The sequence below is a fragment of the Sciurus carolinensis genome, chromosome 7, assembly GCF_902686445.1.
Source record: "Sciurus carolinensis chromosome 7, mSciCar1.2, whole genome shotgun sequence".
Classification (NCBI taxonomy): Eukaryota; Metazoa; Chordata; class Mammalia; order Rodentia; family Sciuridae; genus Sciurus; species Sciurus carolinensis.
The window spans coordinates 114,994,435-115,015,087 of record NC_062219.1 but is presented as its reverse complement, the minus strand read 5'-3'; the positions used below and the strand labels follow the sequence as shown (position 1 = coordinate 115,015,087).

Sequence of the window (20,653 nt, the reverse complement as noted above, 5' to 3'; positions counted from 1 at the left end):
TCCAAGTAACATTTCCAGAGGAGTCACCATATGCCAGGTACCGCTTGATGGCTGGGGAAGATAGTGGACAAAATGAAGTTCCTGCCCCCATGGAGCTTAGAAATCTAATGATCCACCCAGTTGCCCAAGCTGGAAACCTCAGGGTTATCTTTGCTAGCTCCTTCCTGTCCACAGCTCCCTGGCATCCGGTCAAGGTGTTATCTGATCATTATTAGCAAGTCCACCTGCAGCGCTCTGGCCTCCATCCCCACCATTACAATCCGAGCCACCATGGTCTGTGTCTAGAACTCACCCAAGGGTCTCCCTGCTGGTCTGCATTCAACCACCTTGCCTTGCTCGGAACCGTGTCCCACAATGTAATCAGAGTGATCTTTTCAAAATGCAAATCTGATTCTCCTTCCCTTGAATTATAATCCTGCAAAGGCTTTCCACTGCTCTTTGCAAAAATTCTTCTTCCCAGCTCATGACGCCCTACCTACCATCTAGATGGTCCCTTTTCTCCTGACCAGCCACCTCCATCCTCAGGGCATTCACAGCCCCCATCCCAGCCTCGCCATCCTGCACCACCGCAGCAGTCTTCGCCCTCACAGAAGCACAAGCCTGCCTGAAGGCCCCTGCCACGTGTAGGGCCTGCTGATGAAGCGGAACAGCCCTGCTTGAAGCGGAGATGCGCACTCAGAATCACACAGTCAGGTATCTGTCTGTTCAAAGGGAAGCCTTAATAAGACTGCTCTGGAGTTTCCAGACTTCCTCCTGCTCTAAGAAAAAACGCGCAGCCCCCAGTTGGAGGGAGCATTGCTCTCCCTGCCCTACAGACAGGATGCCCGATAGCCAGGACCACCCAGCAAAGGATGTGAAGCCCCTGACAGGTCACTGTAGGACCCTCCACCAACATACAGACTCAGGTTAAACTCTGGCACGAAGACGTTAGAGTGCAGCCTTCGAGAGAAACACAAAGAACATGGTCAAAGGAGGAAGAAGCAGGCTCATCTCTCTGAGCCCTTCAGATATTATGTGTGTAGCTCCTGCATCCCCGGATTTTAAAGCTCAAGAAACAGAAGAGGATCAGAGAGGGGAAGGCACGTGATCAAGGTCACACCACAAGTCCCTAGTACAGCCAGGATGCAGCCAGGATTCCTGGCTCTGAGAAAAGGGAGTGGAGAGGAGAGTCATTCAAATAAGGAATCTTCAAATAAGAGCCATTCAAATAAGTCATTCAAATAAGGGCCTTCATCCCTGGGCTCTAAGGAGGAATGAGTAGGACAACTTTCCTCTGGGCTTCTGGTTGTTCTCCAAAGCTGAGAGAAAAAACAAAATGGCGGTCACAGTCTACTCCCCACCAGTACAGTGAAATGCTGAGGTGGGTCCCTTCTAATGGATGCTGCCATTTTTTGGGGGGGGGGGACTAAAAGAGGAAACAAGAAATCCCCCTCAACTCCAGTCCCTAAAAGGCACAAATGAAGTGACCTGACGACTTTAAACCCACTATGCCAAAGCTGTCATGATTCCTGGCTTCCTCTCTGTCCTTATCTTCCCTTCTTCCCTTCTCAATCCCAGCTTCAGAAAAGACGTGGGACACAGGCCACAGAGCTGGAGGGACAGAGTGATGGCAGGCAGAGGTTCCCTCAAGCACCGACGACCAGCGTGCTCACACGCCAGAGCTTCCTTCAGTTTCGACGGGTCACACACCGATCCGCTGAACCCCCAGCAGCCCCACCAGGAGGAAATCTGAGGGAGGGAAGTGCAGGCCTGGCCCGGTCAACACGGAGGTGCTGGTGAGGAGCAGGGCAGGCAGGCCACAGGGACTCTGCCCCAGCTCCAACTCTTGAGGTCCTTCTGGAAAACCCACAACTGACGTCAGATGCTTCGAGTCCTGTAGACAACCTGCTGAAGAGCACTGATGCCCAAATTAACTGAGATCTGCCCCCAAAATGTGAAAACAGGGTTCACTGTGCGCAGCCGTCCCTCCCTCATTTCTTGTCTCTCTGTCTTATAAATTGGTTTTTGCCTTTACTGGTTGACAGCAATTTACTGACTGTCCCCCTAAGAAGAGAAATGTGTGCCGATGATAATGTGAGTGGAGCCCTTAGACTCTGACCTTAGACGGGGCTGGCCTAGGCCTCGCAGGCTACCCTCCCACAGTGCAGGTAAGACACGTGGGAGCTGAGGTTCCACCCTGTGTACCATTAAGCCCCTGCTCTGTGGCCTGGGCAACTGTGAGGTGGCCTGCAGGCCTTAGGTCTCGCAGCTTCTCTGCACATGGAGACAAACATGCATCTCAGCTCCTACCCACGTGCCCGAGTGTGTGAGGGGCGATAAACAGGTGCTTGTGTGTGTTTGGGGAGTTTCTGGTCCTCCTCACCAGATCAGGATGCTGCACACGCTCTGCTTCCTGTCCTGTCCCAAATCCTTCTCTGATACTAAGAACCACAGAGTTAAATTCAAGCCTAGAGTGTCCTCTGAATTGGGTGACCCACTTGAACCTGAGACCACCACTGGGGTCACTGAACCAACTAAATGTCTCTGAGTTGTCACCCATTCTAACAGAAAAGGAAACCAAAGCACAGGGAGGTCAGACGACTTGCCCAAGATCACACAGCTAGCAAACGACAAAGTCAGCCCAGAGCGCCTACGGACACTGACTCCAAGGGGTGGCAGATAGTGCAGTTCCTTGGGAAGGTCACAGAGCACTTTGTCAAGAGCTCACTTTGCCACACAAAGGCAGCTCTGGGAGCCACACCTCCTGCGGGAAGACATGAACAATTAGAGGGAAACTGCTTGGGAGCCCAGGAGCTGGGAGTCAGGAAGTGTGACTCCCATCCAGGGTCCAGGTGACAGACTGACTTACGCTGCTGCTGAGTTAGAGCCCTGGAGGATGGTGGCCTATTGCATCAAGGCTGGACCAGCCTGGAAGCCAGGAAGAGCTGGCACATTAGAGGGTTAGCTCTGAGCTGGGGGGCACTCTAAACGAGGGAGCATCTCCAGGAGGGAGTTCCAGGTAGACACAACCAGCTCAGGGGCTGTGGACTAGGGAATTTTCACAGAGACTCAGGGGTTCGAAACCAGGCAGAACCCTCAGATCAGGACGAGAGGGTCACGGCTTGGTATTATGGTTGGGGACAGGGAAAAGGCTGCCCTGCCCAGCTTCCACTGTTCAGAAACACCAAGGAGGCTGGAGTAATTTAGCAGGGGACCCACAGGTCGCCTTCCCCGGACAAGCTTGGCCCTGAACCTCCGTGGCTTGGCAGAGGGCTGGTGCACTCTGACCCCTGCTGTGCTCAGTAATCCACCCTCCATACAGAGGCTCAGGCCTGCAGCCTGCTGTCAATCTGGGCTTAAAGGCCTTCCAGGCCCAGCTGACTTCCCCACCAAGCCCAAGCTCCTTGGCTCGGCCTTCCGTGAGGCCACTCAGCTCCAAGCTCCTCCACTCAGGTGCCCTTCCTCCAGCAAGGCCCTCCTGGCCGGGTGACATTCTTGAGGCTGTGAATGTGGAATCAGAATCCCAGGGACACTTTAAAACTCCAACGGCCAGGTGACATTCAGACCAATTAAATTAGACTCTGCGGTAGGGCTTGGGCCTCATGTTTTTTAAAGTCCCCTCCCCCCGGTGATTTTAATGTGCCACCAGGACTGAGAAACAGAGTTCTCTCTCTAACCAACTCCATCCTACTCCCTTGAAGATTCAGCCCAGGTGTCTCAACCAATCATCAAATATTTATTGAGTCGGGCACTATTCTAAGCACTGGATATAAAAATAATAATGATAGCTAATATTTATTGAGCACTTGCCATATGCCAGACACTCTGCTAAGTACTTTACATATATTAACTTGTATAACCCAAACCACACCTCTGTCGGCAGGTACTATTATCTTTCCCTTTCTACACATGAGGAACTGGGACACAGAGAGGTAAAGCAACTTCCTAAAGTCACACAGCAGATGAGTGGTGCAGGGGGATCTGCCCGGAGGCAGGTTGAGCACCAGAGTTTGCGCTTGACCCCTTTACCACCCCACCTCTTCCCCGTTCCTGTCTCACAATACTCACAGGCTGCAAAGAGAAACAAGAAGCAAGTAAGCAAACACGGTATGGAAAGGGATAGCCACACCGAGAGCAGCAGAGGCCAGCTTCAGAGGGACTGGCTGTGGATACTAAGCTGACATCTGAAGGGTGGGAGGATTCTAGCAGAGTAAAGGATCGAAATGGTATTGCAGGCAGACGGCCCTGAGATAGGGAAGAGCAGGAAGTATCCTAGGAACTCTCAAAGTCCGGGGTGGGAGATGGGGCAAGCGCAGGGGAGGTCCGGAAGTGGCAAGGACAGTGCCTTGCAGACCACCTGGAGTTGAAGCCCCAGAGCAGTGCGCATGCGCATGCGCATTCGAGGCGTACAGGAGGAGGCGGAGCCATTCGGGAGGCTCCTCTTGGAAGCCCTCCGGGTTCCTCCCCGCAGTCAGTCCCACCACGGGGCATTTTAATGGTCTGTTTATCTCCTCACCTCCCCATCAGAGTGCGAGCACTTCAAGGGCAGGGACGAGTCTAACGGGCCTCTGTCGCCCAGCATCTGAGCAGTACCAGGTGCTCAGTAAACAGCTGCCCGCTGCAGGTGGGTCCAGTGGATCACGCTGGCTGACTCGGTCTTCTCCCCAATAGGTCTGGGGACTTCAGGGCCCTTGGTCAGCAGAATGGGATGTGGCGCCTGCTCCTGGCCCGGCAGAGCCCCTCACCCCGCCCTCCACCCGTGAAGGGAGAGGAGCACGGAACTGCAGATACCTGCGGCGGCGGGGCCCATCCTTGCCCCCAGCCCCAGCAAACCCCATTAGGCAGGGCCACAGGGAGGCAGGGAGCCATGGCCGAGGGCCCGCCAGAAATAGCAGAACCCCGGAATTCCAGGCACTGCAGGATGTTTTAAATAGCCCAGGTATTTAGCAGGCTGTTTAGGCCCTGGCTGCTCCTCTGGGCTTCTCAGGGAGGAGGGAGGCCTGGGTCTGGCATCTGAGCCTCTGTGAGCCACTCTCTGCTGTCACTACCACCAGGTGGCCTCAAAGCCATGTGATGTCCCACCTGCCTCCAAGTCAGGAGGACAGAGGCAAAGGGGAAGAGGCTTCCTGCAGGCCAAGAGGTCACCTGGCCAGTTGGTGGCCAAGCTGGGCAGGGCATCCGGGTTTCCAGACCCCTGCTCAGGGCTCTCTCCAGGGCATGTCTCAGCCCCTGGCCTGCCCTGGCAGCTCCTGGAGGCATGAAGCTCTCTAGAGGTGCTGATCTTACTCAGGGCAGAGTACCCGAAACAGGGAGGCCCACTGGCGCCCTGGAAGAGGCACCCAGACGGCCCTCCAGGGAGCGCAGTAGCTTTCTGCTCAACAGCACAATGGTTGAAGGTGTAGGCTCAAATCCTGGCTCTGCTGCAAACCAGCTGGGCGGCCCTGAGCATGTTACTTAAGCTCTCTGCCAGTTTCCTCACTGGACTTGGAGACCATCGATCACTGTTGTGATGGATTGATACAGTGGCAGAACCTGTGCCCTCAGATTGTCATTGGGACTGAATGAGTTCATAGGTATAGAGTGCTCAGAACAGCACCTGGCACCGAACACGTGCTTAATCAACCTGAATGTTGGTGAGAGCTTCCTAGGTCAGTGTCAAGGGATTGGAGTATTCACTAACCCAGCCCATGCCTCAGTTTCCCCATCTGCTAAAGGGCGGAGTGGCCCATCCCTATAAGTAACTAGAAGATACTCATGAAATGCTAAGGACTTTGAAGAGTGGGAGTTAAAAAGGGAAAGGCTCCTGAGAAGGGGAGGCTTGATGGGCAGGTGACCTGCAGCAAGGAAGGGGCTCATAAATCACCCCCACCCTGCAGACCGTCTGGGGTTTTACGGGCCCTGGGGCCCAGGCCACTTTACAGAACATCATTCAGAATTTATAGACTCTTGTCACTGTCCTTCCCAGCTCTTTTATTTAGTTGCCTTAGAAGCAAGCCTGGCATTAATAGTGCCTTTGCTGCCTGTCCTGGGAATGCAGCCTGTTCTGCATTCAATCCCCAGGTGGTGAGGAGGGGCTGGATGTCCACAGAGAACCCTGGCGTGGAGCCCTGTGGGATCCTATTGTCAGCCAGTGTGCGGCCAGCAGGCGGGCGGGCACGCCTCCTCTACCTGGGGGAGGGATCAGATCATGACAACTACATCAAATGAAATATGGGAGCCAAAGTCCCCCAACCTGCCACATATTGGGTTCTGTGGGGACTGAGACCTCACACTGGCGTATCAGTCTAAATAGCCTGGAGCAGACTGGAGGCCTCCTGCCCATTTAGCACCCAAGTTAACAACACTGAGAAGTACCAAATGAGAAGCCCTGAGGAAGCCTAGTCCTGCCCCCACCCCTGCCCCATGAGCTGTGTGACTTTTGTTAAGAAACAGCCTCTCTGAGCTTCAGTTTTCTGCTCTTTATAGAGTTAAAAGTACCTGCCCAGTCACTACTCCACAGGCCACTGGGAGGAAGAAATGAGACCATGAACATGTTCAGGAAATTTGGAAAAAATAGGAGGGGAGTTGTGGCTGAGGGGTCAGGAGTGTGGCGTACTGCTGCCAGATAGTCAGGGCTCCAACCCCAACCCAGCCACCTCCTGGCTGTGTGACCCTGAGCACGTTACTTTACCTCTGTGTCTCAGTTTCCTCTGGTTTATCTGGCTAAGAATGCCTAATTCACAGAGTTTCTGTGAGACTGAAATAAAACTGTATCTAAAGTCTGCCAGGGCCCCACAGACGTGGGCATCTAGGAGATGTGTAGAGTTAAGGGCGGCGGGCATCAGGCAGTGGGTTCAATCCCAGCTTGGCCATATGTTTTCTGTGACCTGGACCGGATGGCTGACTCCTCCCAGTTGACTTGGGAGTTGCCTCTCTGGAATTCCCTCATTTCCAGGCAGCCCACGACAGTTCCTGGAGAGTAATCTCACTGCTCTGTGGAGCTTAGTGCCCACATCTGCATCGACTTTGCAAAGGTAGTCGGGAGACAAAAGGAAAGAGTGCATTAAATTATGGTATGTGCAAATACTTGCAGTGCCCACGACCACCCTCGGGTGCAGTCCTGGGATTAGCCTCCTTTCACCAAAGGGAACGGAGGCTCGGAGAGACAAGAGACCTGCCCCAGAGCACGCAGCTCTCAGTGGAAGGCTGAGAGCCGCGTCCAGGCTGCCTGACTGCTCACACAGCGGGTGCTCAACCAACAGTCGCCAATAACACGAAGACCAAGAGCGAGTGACCCTCCAAGTCATCTCCCTGGTTTGTGGCAGCACAGGGGTGTGAGCTGGGGACCCTGAGCCCACGGGAGGGGGCGTGAGGGCCACTTTGTCCTTCACACCTCCCTTACTAAGGGCCACATTGGCAGGGCAGAGTGGAGAGGAACAGGGCAGGGACTCACCCAGGGAACCCAAAGGCTCTCTCTGCGGCAGTCCCACCAAAGTCCAGATGTGCAGAACCCCTGCAGACTTCTGCTCAGACACTGAGCCCCAGGTGGGCTCGCAGCAGGCAGTGCCCAGCAGGGTACCAACAGCGCCCACTGGCCGAGTGCCCTGGGAGCCTGGTGCAGCTAGAGGATGGGCCTGAGCCCAGGCGCTTCGCCTCCGATTACAGCCAAACCCAAAGGCCAGAGAGTGCAGAAAACAGTCCCAAGAGACCCTGGTGTTGCGGGGGTCAGGACGGCAGCCCTCCCTGGCATGGGAAAGGAAGAGGAAGAACAGTCGCTGTGCCACACATCAGCGGCTAGTCTGCCTCTGCCCTCTGCCCTCTGCCCCGACTGGGGGCAACATGGGATCCCAGTCACCTGAGGGTATGGGGGCAGAGAAACATGGCCCTTAGCTCCCAAGGCCACATTTCCTGAGGCTACCAGGTTCCCCAGGTCGTTCCCTTGGTGCAGTGAAAGTGTGCGAGAACAGGTAGCCTCTCCATTATCTCTGTGAAGTCATCCCACCAGGTCTGAACCCTCCCCCCATCAGGACTCACAATCCGAATGTGACAGCATGGAACATCCCTAAGAGTATGGGCTAAGGAGCCAGCTAACTTGGGTTGGAATCCAAGCTCTGCCCTCTTACTAGCTGTGTGACCCTAGGCAAGCTACTTAACCACTCTGGGCCTCTACTTCCTCCCCTGTGAACGGTACTAATAACAGTACTCACCACATAGAATGAATGCGAGGCTAAGAATGAGTGCATAAAGCTTACCCAGGACGGTGCCAGGCATTCAACACCAGAGCCATTCTTATTATGGTACAATATAATATAATCCAAGCACGACCTGGTCATTCCATTAGCCTCTCTGAGCGCTGCTGTCCTCGTGTTTAAATGGAGACAAGTCTGCCTGCCCTACTTCCTCACTGTCATGGGGTCCAGAGGAGATAAGCCTGGCGGTGCGCAGAGCTTTCCGATGGAGACAGTGCCGCGCACCGGGAAGGGAGCACCCGACTGTGAACCCTAGTAAATACAGCGCCGCGTGGACGGAATGCCTCGGGGAGCGCCATGCAGGGGGGAGGATGCCCAGCAATCAAGCCCGATCCAGAGAGGGACGGGACAGACGGAGGAAGAGGCAGGCTGAGCGAGATGGGGACCAGCGCAAGGGCTGAACTGAGCGAGCAGGAATCGATGCGCTTCTGTAATTTAAAAACCAAGAGACGGTAAATAGCAGCCGCGCGCTGCAGAGCGGAGGCCCAGCCCAGCCGGCCACCTGCTGGCCTCTCTGCCACTCATGATTCGTTGCTGGGTCTTCCTCGCCCCTCCCAGGGCTGGGTTTGGGTTTTTTTTTTTTTTTTTTTTTTTTTTCAGTCCAGAAGCTGCTGTACCTGCCGTGCCTCCCTAATTAGACACCGGATTTACACGGCCTGAGATTTGTGGAGCAGGCCACTGTGCGTGGACTGGGGCCAGGCTGCCACCCCTGGCAAGGAGCCTGAGTTGGGGCTCGGGTTCTCAGCAGTCTGGAGTGGCTGGGCCCCCTGTGCTCCAGCGGGTCCCATTCTGGCTTTCACTGCCCACCCTTCAACTTCCCTGGTAGCACCTCCACCCTCGCCCTGCCTCCCTCTCTGGACACTGACCCCTGCACCCATCTTCCCAGGAGGTCCTGAAACCCCAGCCCACAAGCATCCCCTCCCCTGGTCTGGTTTCTCCCCCTGGAGGTCTTCAGTCCCTCTGCTGGGAATGAGTTCAAGATCCAAGGCCATTCTCTTGCCCCAAATGCTTTCCCAGCTCCTTCAAACCCAAAGCCCCAGGAACCCTCTCCGCCACCACCAGAGCAGCACCCCGGGGACAGGAGCTGAGGGAGAGGGCAGGAATCCTGTCCCAAAGGATACGTCTTCCAGGCCAGGCTGAACCACCTGAGGCCCCCAGCCCAGCCCCCACCCTACTGCGCTTGCTCAGAGCTCCTTCTCAGCCCCTCCCCCAGCACACACTGGACAGTCCCAGGAGGTGGGTACCATTATCATAGTCCCTCCCAGGGCATTCAGGACAGTTTCCCAAGGCTCTCAATATGCATGTCCTGTGACCCTGCCACCAGGTTCACCCCTGAGGTGCCATGCGGTGTAGACACAGCAGCCTGCCCTCTCCTGACCATGCCATGCAGACTCTACCAGGCCTGGATGTGGTGTGGACTTCCTCCCGCATTGGGCCTTATCGTCCCAGTCCAGTCCTGACCCCATAAGCCATTGTCACCCGATGCCCTCTGCTCCAAAACTCCCGTAACCCCTGGGCTGAACGTGTGGTTGTAAAGTCTGATGGGAAACCCCATGAGGGGGAAACGGCTTCATGACCTCTGTGCCTCAGTTTCCCCTCAAACAGAATCACTGGGTCTGTCTGGTCTGCCTGGTAGGCTTGGTAGAAAGGGCAAATGAGACCATGGCGCACACCGGGAAACGCCCGCCCCAGTTGCTGTGTACCTCAGTGAGTGCACCCTGGTCCCCTCCGCGCTTAGGAAAACAGCCCTGCTCCTTCCGCCACCGCTGCTGCTGGTTCCCACTCAGCGCTCAACAGGGGCCAGGCACCGCGCCAAGCGCTTTACTTACAGTCATTCATTTAATTCTCTGGCAACCCTAGGAGAACTATTATTATCCCCATTTTGCAGATGAGGAAACCAAGAGACAGCTGTGCAAGCTCACACCACCAGGGAAAGAGAACACCGTGGTGGCCCTAGATATGGGGACCCCGTTACCCACACACCCCCAGAAGGATGCTGCCTCCACATATTTTGTGCCTTCGTGGCCCCTAATCATGGGCCATGAGTAACAGACACTCTTTGTTATTAGACATAAGTTTCCCAAGGATGAGGGAAGGCCTGCCGGCATCACAGGAAGACTTCTACAGCATGAGGAACCTGCTTGACCATTTGCAATTACTCTGGGAATACAAGCACGGCCTCTGGCCAGAGGTCCCACATCTGGATTCTTGCCCCTCTACAGACTGGGGCAGTGTCCTGCCCCAGTATGATGGCCCTCCTTTGTCACTGCTTAGAAGCTGTGACTCCAGACACAGAGTCCAGGATTCATGTCTATTCTAAGGTCTCTCCCTCAGCCCTCCTTCTTCCCCAGCTCAGTCCTTATGACGCAAGTATCCAAGCCAGGAGGAAGATTAAATGGTTCCTTTGGGGACAGCTGCCCCTAAATTGGGACAACGGCCCCAATCTCTTCATCCCTTCAGTTTCTATCTGGGTGCGAGGGTCAGATGTCAGATTAGTGCTGGGTGGGGGGAGGGACCTGGAGAAGCAGGTTGAGAGTCTGTCTCTTAAGTGGTCTTCCCCAGCACACCATCTGCATCATTACCCATCACCACCACCACCACCACCGTCAGCTTTACATCAAGCAGTTCATCGTGTGTGATCTCTGGCTGGGTTCTGAGCAAATAAACACGCACACACACACTCATAAGCATGCAGATGAGGGAAGTTACGAGAAACCAATGAAAAACAGAAAACTTCACCACCAACTCTGACAAGTCCATCCATAGACAAGGCTATAAAAAGTACAGAAGATAAATCCAATTGTCAATGAGACTAAGGCTGCATGAGCTGGGAGATGATTCATCTTTGCAGCACCTGACCTGCTGGGGGCACACAGTAGGCATTCCATAAGTGCTCGGTGAGTTAGACTGAACAGGAGAGGACCAGTGGCCATCGAGTCACAGAAGGGCTGAGTGAAAGAGGACAAGCTTGATTGACCGCAGCATCTTAAACTCTCAGGCTCCCCAGACCTTAAGGCTTGCAGAAGTGGGGGAGGTGCTTCCAAGCCTGTAAAAGGGAACCTCATCCCGCAGCAGCGCCAAAATGCAGACCTTGAGAGGAGGGGCAGGCTGAGGCCACCAAGAATGCCCGCCCATGAGGAGCGGAGCTGGATCCCTGATGAGCGCCATGAGAAACGGCAACGAGGACACTCACCCTGACCCCGAGCACAGAGGTGCCAGGTCTCTCTGGACTTCCCAGGGTGAAGAAGAGTCAGAACTAGGTTGGAGTGGGTGCCTGTGGGGTTGACCAAGGGTGGCATTTCCCAGCTGCTGGAATGTGACATGAATAGATGCTCCCAGCAGCCTGAGGGCCAGGAAGGAAGGAAGGCAGGCAGGAAGGAAAGGAGGAAGGGAGGAGTCCCCACCAAGCAAGATGAGGAATGCACCTGGGTCCTGGCCCAGAAGCCCAGAGGGCACCAGGGCCAGCTCCACCCAGTGTGGTTCCCGTCACTCACCCAGGGACAAAATAGGCCCTTCCTGTTTCCCACAGTTGTTCTGCAGAGCAGAGGTGCCGTGCTCTGGAGTGATGAGGGGACCTCGGGAGGGGACCAGAGCTCTGGGTTCTCATCCTGGCCCTGCTACTTACCTGGCCTCACTCAAATCTGAGTCAGTTTCCTTAGCCACAGAGAGAAAGCCCTGCCCTACTGAGCGCCTGCGAGGCTGTGGGATGGCAGAAGTGCTCTTGGTAGAGTGGACAGCACCTTAGGAGGGATGGACAGCATGCGGCCATGTCTTTGAGGGAGAGGCAGAGAGGCCACACACAAAGGGAGTGTGTACATAAGTGTGTGTGCATGTGTGAGTGTGCGCCGGTGGCTATGTGGGAGCACATCCTTGCATGCGCAGGTGTGGCCGCATGTATGTGAGTGTGCGTGCTTGGGCCTGTCTTGTGGATGTGTGTGTGAAGGCATGTGGAGGCATGCAGAACCAGGGGTGCGTGGGTTTGAGCATGAGTGTGTGTTTGCACATGCATGTGGGGAGGTGGGACATGTTCCCATTCAGACTGCTGCCCTGGATCCTGTGCATTCGAAACTGGACCCTGTCTCAGAGTTTGGTCACTGAGTAGTTGGGACTTCAAGCAGGGGGAAGTGCCAGATCAGTGGTGCCTGCAGAAGAGGAAGAAGGAAGGCTCAGGTCCCCGGGAGAGTCCTTCCAGGACGCAGGCAGCTCAGCAGATGTCTCTTTGCTCTGAGGCTGGCTTCTAAACTCATGAACCAAAGGCCCAGCGCCTGAACTGCAGAGTGGCAGACCCTGCTCTACCAGAGGGCTCGGGAGGGGAGAGAGGATGCCAATGTCACTCATTAATGGCCAGCAGAGTTGGAAGAGTGCTTTCCAGCCTTCCCTGTACCCCAGAGAGTACTCCATGACCAGCCCCCAGGGTTTTGACCTGTAGAAGACCTTTAACCTTTAACTTCATGACCCCAGGTCACCATCATCCTCCCTCCCTTCCCACCCAAGACCTTCCTGGATATAATCATGGCAATTACAGGGGATGTTGAGTTAAGGGATCAACTTTGCCTATCCGGGAATCTCTGACATCTTTTTAGGATGACAGAGCCTCGTCCTGCTGTCCTTTGGGGTCATGTCTAAGGGCCTCCAGGGGTTCAGAAAGTCAACCATGCTTTTAACCTCACTGCAATCATTCCCAGGACCCCCAAAATTCAAGTCACAGCCTGAATCTAGTTCACTCCCCAAACTTCTCCAGATCCTACAGACTGAGTGACAGTGTGTCACACATTTTGGGGAAGGAGCGAGGAAGAGACGTGCCGAGGGAGAAGACAGAGAGGGACCCTCAGCTGGCTTTTTGCTTCCATCTTGTGTCCTCAACTCCAGTGCAGCCCTGCAGGGGATGAATTCATGCAGGACATGCCAACAGGGAGGACATGCCAACCGTAAACACACGGAGCCCCGAAGAGTCCCACTTTGGAACTGTGCAGCCTCCCCTGTTTCAGGGTTGTCCAGTTATAGAAGGATGGCCACCAGGGAGGCTGGGCTGTATCACAGGCTATCCCAAGAAGGCTGATAAATTACAGGAAACAGTTTTGTCCCTTAATCCTCTTTGACACAGTTTAACACTTATGTCTTGTCTCTACCGTTCCAATCTGTCCCACAGGCTGGTCTGAACCCCACAGCCCTTGATCCTTGGGAAGATTCCAGGAAGCAGTCCCAGATATGTCCAAATTACAGATGCTTTGCCTTTCCACTGCTTGGAAGCAGGGCCTCAGGCTTGGGTCTCCATGGAGGACTCCAGCTCCTTCTGCACAGCCTTCACTGACAAGGCAAACATGGTCGGCAATAGCAGGGCACCTGTAGACCCTGTGGTCACTTCAACTTTCTTTGTGCATTTGGGCTCAATAGCTTTAAGAGTCAGGTGACCCAAGACAGTTATTTCTGGCCTTTGGCTTCTCACCTCTTTTCCTTTGACCTTCTGATCAAAGAGTAGCCTTGAGTTCTGAGGCAGTGCATCCAACCTGGTCGCCCCACCCCTTCCCTCTAAAATGGAGATACCTACTCAGGAAGCCTGGGGTGGGATTTTCGCATCCCTTACCCGCTCCCAGGTGAGGCTGAGGCTGTTGCTCCACAATCCACACCTGGGCCAGGAAGGAGCCGGAAATCTGCCCGCAAGTCACCTCCTGGGTTCTCCCTGGGCATTAATCCACCTCTTCTCCTTCTGTTGGCCCCAGGGCAGGTATTCTCAGTGGGGGGCAATATCGCCCCCAAGGGGGCAAAATTTGGGTTTTGGTGGGGAGGCAAAAAAGAAATGAACACAAACACATCTTTGTGTGTATGAGGCTCAGATAAATGCACAGTACAGAAAGAGATATCCAGTCTATCTGTGGCGCTAAGACCTCCCGGGAGGCACAATCAGGAAACAGTGTCTAAACAGCCTCCTGCCAGGGAGCAATAATGAAAAAACGATGGAGAAACACTGGCCCAAGGAAAATGCCCTGTGCCCACGCCTGTGCCCTTTCCCTTCAGTGACAGCTGCTTGATTGCAGAAGTCAGTGAAGCATGTGCCATCCTGTCCTTTCCTAGCTGCCTGCCACCAATCCCAACTCTCTGGACCACACTGTCCCTTCTCTGCAGGCCCGCCATCATCACCCTTTGCAGCAGGCACGGTGCCCACCTGCCTGGCCTGTGATCTTATTGATCAACCACAGTCCAGTGTAAAACCCATCCTTCCGTGCCCACCTTTCACGCCCCAGGCCTGGGTATTTCTACCTTTGACATTTTGATGACTTAGTCTCAATGAGAAAGGAGTCACAGACCCAAGCCCAAGCTGGGAAGGGAGTCTTCTGCAGTGCATTTACACACTCTGCTGCTCCATCCTTACAACCTGGGGAGGGGGAGGGGGCCTTGAAAGGCAAACCAGGCCTTGGAGGACCAGGGTTGGTCTCCTACCCTCTTCACCCAGGAGGCAGAGTGGCTTGCCCTGACAGGAGGAAGTCCACTGTCACCCCACCGCCCTGTCCTGCTCACAGCTCAGAGGAGCGGTCCTCACTGTGTCACGTGTGTTTTTAAACCCGCAAGGAAAGCTAAGCTGGGCCAGGGTCTCGGATGGAAGAGGAGAAGCTCCGAAGTCACCTTCACCAGGGCACAAGGCCAGCAGGGGTGTAGAGGTGCCCACCCATGGTGCCTACCCTTCCTCACCTCGGGGTGGGGGATGGTAGTGCAGAGTTAAGAGGGTGGGCTCTGAAGTCAGGAGGACATGGGAACTGGGTGCCAACTCTGCCACTTACAAGGCACCCAACTTCTCTAATCTCAGTTTTCTCATCTGTAAAGTAGAGATACTAACAGATGATCTCACAGGATCATGAGCCTTCTCTCAGATAGTAATGAGAAGCCCTTAGTACTCTGTCTGGCACATAAGAAACGGAAGAGGCTGATAGCCTAAGAAATCTCTCAGAATCTCCATCCTACTTCTTCAGTGTCCCATCTCTGAACGCCCCCATATTCTCGTTGACCTCTAAGAATTTAAGAGAAAATAAAATGTGCCTTCAGTTAGCTTTGATGGGCTGTTGCTGTTCCTGTAACCCTCAGCTCCTCTAGAGACAGCCTCCTGATTACCCTCACCCTGGGCAGGCTGGGCAGGGCTTCCCTCCCCATGCTACCTTTAGACCTGATCCCTGGAAAATGCCTTTTTTGTAGGCCTGCCTCTTAAGGCTAGACCACCTTCTCCCCTGTCCTGGTTGGCCTGTTAGTACATCCGCTAAATACATGTCTGGGTCCGAGCCCCCTCCCAGACTTGAGTGTGTCCAGCTCTGCAGACTGGACCCTGGCCCAATAACAAGCCCTTCCCAGACCCCAGGAGGACTGCGGCCATTCACATGGCCTGGCCTGAGGCCTTCCTTTTCTCTGAGGTCATCCCTGGAGGAGAGGGAGACAGAATTAAGAAAGAGAGGGCAGAGGCCGGTTCTCAGGGATATTTCAAACCTCAGACAGGGAAGGGTAACAAATGACTTGTAAAATACAGAGCCTCTGATCCCTGAGTCACAAGACTCCAAAGTGAACAAAGACAGGGAGAGAAGCAGATGCGCAAGCCCCAGAGGTGAAATTTACTTCCCCGCTATCAATTCTCAAGTTTTCTGGAGGGCTTCCTGGAGTCTTTCAACGATCAGCTCATCAGCAGTGGCACTGAATCCTCCTGGCAGCTCCCTGGGCAAGGGCAATAGCCACCATGCCTCTGAAGGCCTCTCCCTGTCTCCTAACCACCCCTACCACTGAAAACTCCCTCATCTCTGAGAAGGGGTGTGGGGTCTGCCAGGAAAACATCTGGCCATAACACATCTGTAGGGCACTTGCCACTGTTTTATTTCACCAGATGATAACACGGAGGCTCAAGTGCTAACAAAGATGAGGCAGAGTCAGGATTTGAACCCAGACTCTCTACATTTAAGTTTTGTTCCTTCATATGATAATACTAGCCCTTCAAATAATTTGTGTACTAAAACTCCATGTCTGCCAAATAAAAATCACAAAGCACCCAAACTGTTGTTGCTCTTGTTTAGAGTCAAAGTCCAGGTAGCCAGCTCAGGTGGTTTTGTACTTGAGGTCTCTGCTTTCAGTTTAGAACATCCCCCATTAGACTGTGACTCCCTCGATGTCAACCATTGTGCTCAGCTCCACCTTAGGACCGGGAAGTTTCTGAAAATAATTCTAATTCCAACTTCGACTCTCAACTGTCTCTGAGTAGACAGAAGCCTGGCCAGGAGCTTGGAAGCCTCTCCAAACGCCCCCCAACGATAACAAAAGAGCAGGCCTGCTCCACCCAGCAGGCTGCAGAGGCTTGGCAAGCTGGCACTTGGAGGCCAGCACCCCTGAATCCTTGATTTTACCTGGAGTGCGGATAAGAAAAGAGGTTCCGCCATTAGCCACACCAAGGCCTGAGAGGTCAGAAAGCTGCCTGGTTCTCCAGTATTGGTGCCCCACACCAACCGCATCTCCCATCCTTATCCATCTCCTTCTTCTCCTCAGCCTGGCCTTCTGGAAGCTTCCTGCTCACCCTCCCTCGGACCAGACTCCCTAGCTTCTCACATTTCTGGGCCTGGGATAAGAACTGGCATTTCAGAGAAAGGAGCCTGAACCCCAGCTTCCCTCCAGCCACCGGCAGGCACCCAGTCCTGCCTGCCAGAGAGGCAGCTGGGAGCGACCTCCTGAGAAGCACCGCCAGAGGCTGGAAGAGAACTGCCAAGTTTGCTGTTTGCATTCCCCAGGGTGAGGACGGGAAGATAGGTAATTACATTCCTGGGCAGGAATTAGACCAGAAACTCTAAGTTGAGGGCTGGGCAGGGGGCCTGGGAAGAAGCATGAGAGGCAGCCTGGAGGAGCGGTGAACCCTGCACTCCCAGCCCCCGGCACAAGGGAAACACAACATTCCAGCGTCAGCAGAAGGGCCGCAGCTGTCTTGATGCTTGGAGGCTGATGGCTCCAAGCACAGGCCTTTGGGAGCTTCCTGTCCTCCCTGCACGACCCTGACCCCCTGCAGGCCCTGAGGGACCCCAGGAGCAAGTCCCACTGCCTTCTGGGCTGTTCCATACCGCTGGATGTAGCTCCTGCAGAGGGTGGTGACCAGCCCAGGCACAGCCCCAAGACCCAGTTCCCCCGTCATTCCTGCCTGGGCTGGCTCCCCACAAGTTCCAAATTAGCCCCCACCCAATTACAGGAGCCCATCAAGAACCTCATGCCTGGTCACTAGGATTGCATCCTAGAGATCCCCAGCTTTGCTTTGCTCCTCCCCAGCCGCGGGGGTCAGTTTCCTGAAGCAGCCCCCTCCCCCAGCCCCACAAGGCCAATCGGACCATCTAGCTCACAGCTAAAATCCCCCTTTCTCTCTCACATACACACACACAGACACACACACACAAACACTTCATCGTGGGCAGGGCAGAGGGTCAGCATCTACAGCCCTGCTAGTAACTCCAGCTCAGAGCACAGGCTCAGACAAGCGCCCTCTCCTGTAGGTGTCTGTCTGTCTGTCTGCCCCTGACTCTGGGTGCACTTGGATTGGTCTGGCTCAGTCCCTCTGCGGTCTCTGCTCAAGCTCCCTCTTCTCTCTCTCTCTCTCTCTCCAGTTCTGGCTTTCCTGCTGCTCTCCCTGGAACTCACTGCCTCTGTCCTTTGTACTGGGCTGACAGGAAGATGGGCAAGACACTCCCTCCAAGGTCTGTGCAGAGCAAGACACAGTCTACCTCCCCCGTGCTGTCCAGGGCTCTTCCTCTTCCCTTCCCCTTCCAACCTTAGAACCAGGGCAGGGCTGGGTGGGAGTCAGACCTACCAACCAGGGCACAGCTAGTGCCAGTTTCCATATTGCTTCATCATGCCACTCCGATGCCCCAAGCTGCACATGCACGTTCCCCCCATCTCCCTGCATTCAACCCAAGCCAGGATAGGGTCCTGTGCCTGCCCTACCTGCCTCCCCAAACTGCAACCATGCCTTTCTCCGCTCCATCGGCGCTGCATCAACCCCTCAGCACTTCGATCTACTGCACCCTACCCAGTCACCGAGCTCCGGAGTCCCCGCGCCCCCACCCAGACCCCAGCAATGGCTCTCGCCAGGCCTCGCATGTGCCGAGATGCAACAGAGTGGTCTGGCGGCAAAGTTCTCCTGCTGCTTTCAACGGTTCCATTTGCCCGCCGCTCCCGGTCTCTCCCTCCCGCTCCCGGCTTCACACCGACCCACTCTCCTCGCTCCCCGGCAGTTTCACCCCCACTATCGAAAAACAAGAAAGGAAAGGAAACCTCTCGCGATACGGATGGGTGAAAAAAAGAAGGGGGTGCCCGCACGAGTATCCAGGATGAGGGAAGTCCTCAAGTGAGAAAGAAAGGGATGCAAAGTTCCCCGTTCCCTCGGGTGCGTTCAGCCCGGCGCCCAGCTCCCGCGAACACCCCGGATCACCGAGACGCAGCGGCGGCGACCACTCACCTGGGCAAGGCAGCATCTACCCTCGGCTGGGAGGCTCCGAGGCCGGCTCCGCGGGGCGCTCGGGCTCCCCGGCTCGGCCACGCATCCTTCCCCGCCCGAGACAGGCTCGAGCTAAACCTCCGGCTCCGGCGAATGCAGGCAGATGGTGGCCTCCGACGTCCACGCGGGGAGAGCCCTGAGCGGCTTATTCAGTTATATCCATGGCATTTAGCAAGAAGAAGGGTGGGGGGAGCACAACTTGTTCTCTTCTCTTCCAGGTTTAGGAAAAAAAAAAAAAAAAAAAGGAAAGAAAAGATAATTCCTTCCTAGGAAGATGCCGGTAGGATTTTCCGGATTGAAGAACCCTAGGCATTCCCAGGAACCTAGGGCATCTTGGAATGTGGGGTATCTTCAAGTTCAGACGAGCCTGCCGGGGTGTGTGTGTTTGTGTGTGTGTGTGTGTGTGTGTGTGTGAGTGACAGCGTGTGTGCGCGCGCGTGTGTGTGTGTGTCAGCGAGAAGGAGCCAGGCACTCACACCCACACGCACACACACAAACACACTCCCCCGCACTCCCCGCATGCACACTGCCCCCCACGCGTGCGCGCACACGCGCGTACCCAGTCTCTCATACACACACACACACACACTCACTGAACGATCACACGCACAGATCCGGAAGGGAGCTGGGCGGGCGGCTGCGGAGGCAGCGCAGGGCCAGCAGTGGAGAAAGCCTACCGGCCGAAGGCGACCGGGAGCCGGGCGGCCGTGCGCACCGTCCCCGCCGGGTTCGCCGACTAGGCAGCCCCCAGTGGCGGCCGGCGGAGCTGCAGGAGCCCGGAATCAGCCTCCCTGCCCGCCACCTCGCCAGCCGCGGAGAGCACTCGCTTCTGCATGGACCGACACGGCCCAGGAAACCCTAGGGATTCACGGTCCTGGCAGGGTTGGCGCAGGGACGGTGAAGGCAACTGGCTGGGCCCGCACGGACCGGAGGGAATGGCCTGGGGCCGCGGCCGAAGAAAGCGACGAACTGGTGGGCCGCTAGCCCTGGAACCCGGAGGGCGGGCTCAGCGGCCGGGTGACGCGGGCAGCCCCTGCGCAAGGCGACCCAGGCGGCCCGGGCCGCGCGGCTGCAGCCGGCGCCGGTGCTGCCGCCTCACGTGCGGCGCGCGCTGTGCAGTCGTCAGCCCGCCGCCTGCCGGAGGAAAAGCCGACCGCGCCGGCCCTGGGCCGAGGTTGGGGGCTGGGAGGATCGCGCCCACCCAGCCCTGGAGCCCCGCTCTGAGTCCGCACCCTAGCGAGGAACCTACGAAAAGCCAGCGCCTGGTGCACGCACACTCACTTGGACTTTTCGTGAATATTACAAGAATCCGTGGTGTTTAACAGGATCGCGAATCTTTACAACTCTTAGCTTGTTTGATCTTCCCAGCAACCCCCATTTGACATAAAGAGGAAGAAGACTCAGAACAACGCGACTTGCTCGAGGCACGTGGTAGATAGTGGCATCCTCACTCAAAGCAGATAGCGGGTTTGGATTCAAAAGGCCAGAGGGTGGCCAGGGTCTCTTCATCCTTGATTATACTCTCAGCCCACTGGGATAGTAACAACCAGTTCCTGGGGAAGGCAGAACTGGGCTCTGCCTTCCTGGGTTCCTGGAGAGGCACGTGTACCTTTCCCACTGAAGGAAATCAGTTGTCAAGTCCTACTGGTCTCCAACTGATGCATCCAGGGGCAGGGAGAATATCTCCATCCAATACTTCTTTCCTGGTGGCCAACACCCCATGCACCTGTCCCAGTTACCCACAGGGAGGCACATGTGGCATGTGGATGAGTCTCTGCAGCACAGGACTGGCTCCGCTGGATTTCTGTAACCTAAGACCCAGTCTCTTGTCTAGGCACATGAATGGGTGCATATACGCAGAAGCCCAGGCAGCTAATTACCACGTGCTGAGCGCTGAGCACTCTCCCCACGTACCAGGGAAGCTGCCACACTGGCGTGCTACAGACCC

At 55.5% G+C, this 20,653-nt stretch overlaps 1 protein-coding gene across 1 annotated transcript in view; it reads right to left on the bottom strand.

The window, feature by feature from the left end:
* Window positions 1-19,403, bottom strand: part of Lrfn2 (leucine rich repeat and fibronectin type III domain containing 2) — a 166,450-nt gene extending 147,047 nt beyond the window's left edge. The window contains exons 1-2 of the mRNA XM_047558709.1: window positions 19,383-19,403; window positions 18,667-18,916 (exon numbers count right to left, since the gene is read on the bottom strand). The gene's annotated coding sequence lies outside the window, so the exon portion shown is untranslated. The remainder of the gene's footprint in view (window positions 1-18,666; window positions 18,917-19,382) is intronic.
* Between the last annotated feature and the right edge of the window lie 1,250 nt (window positions 19,404-20,653).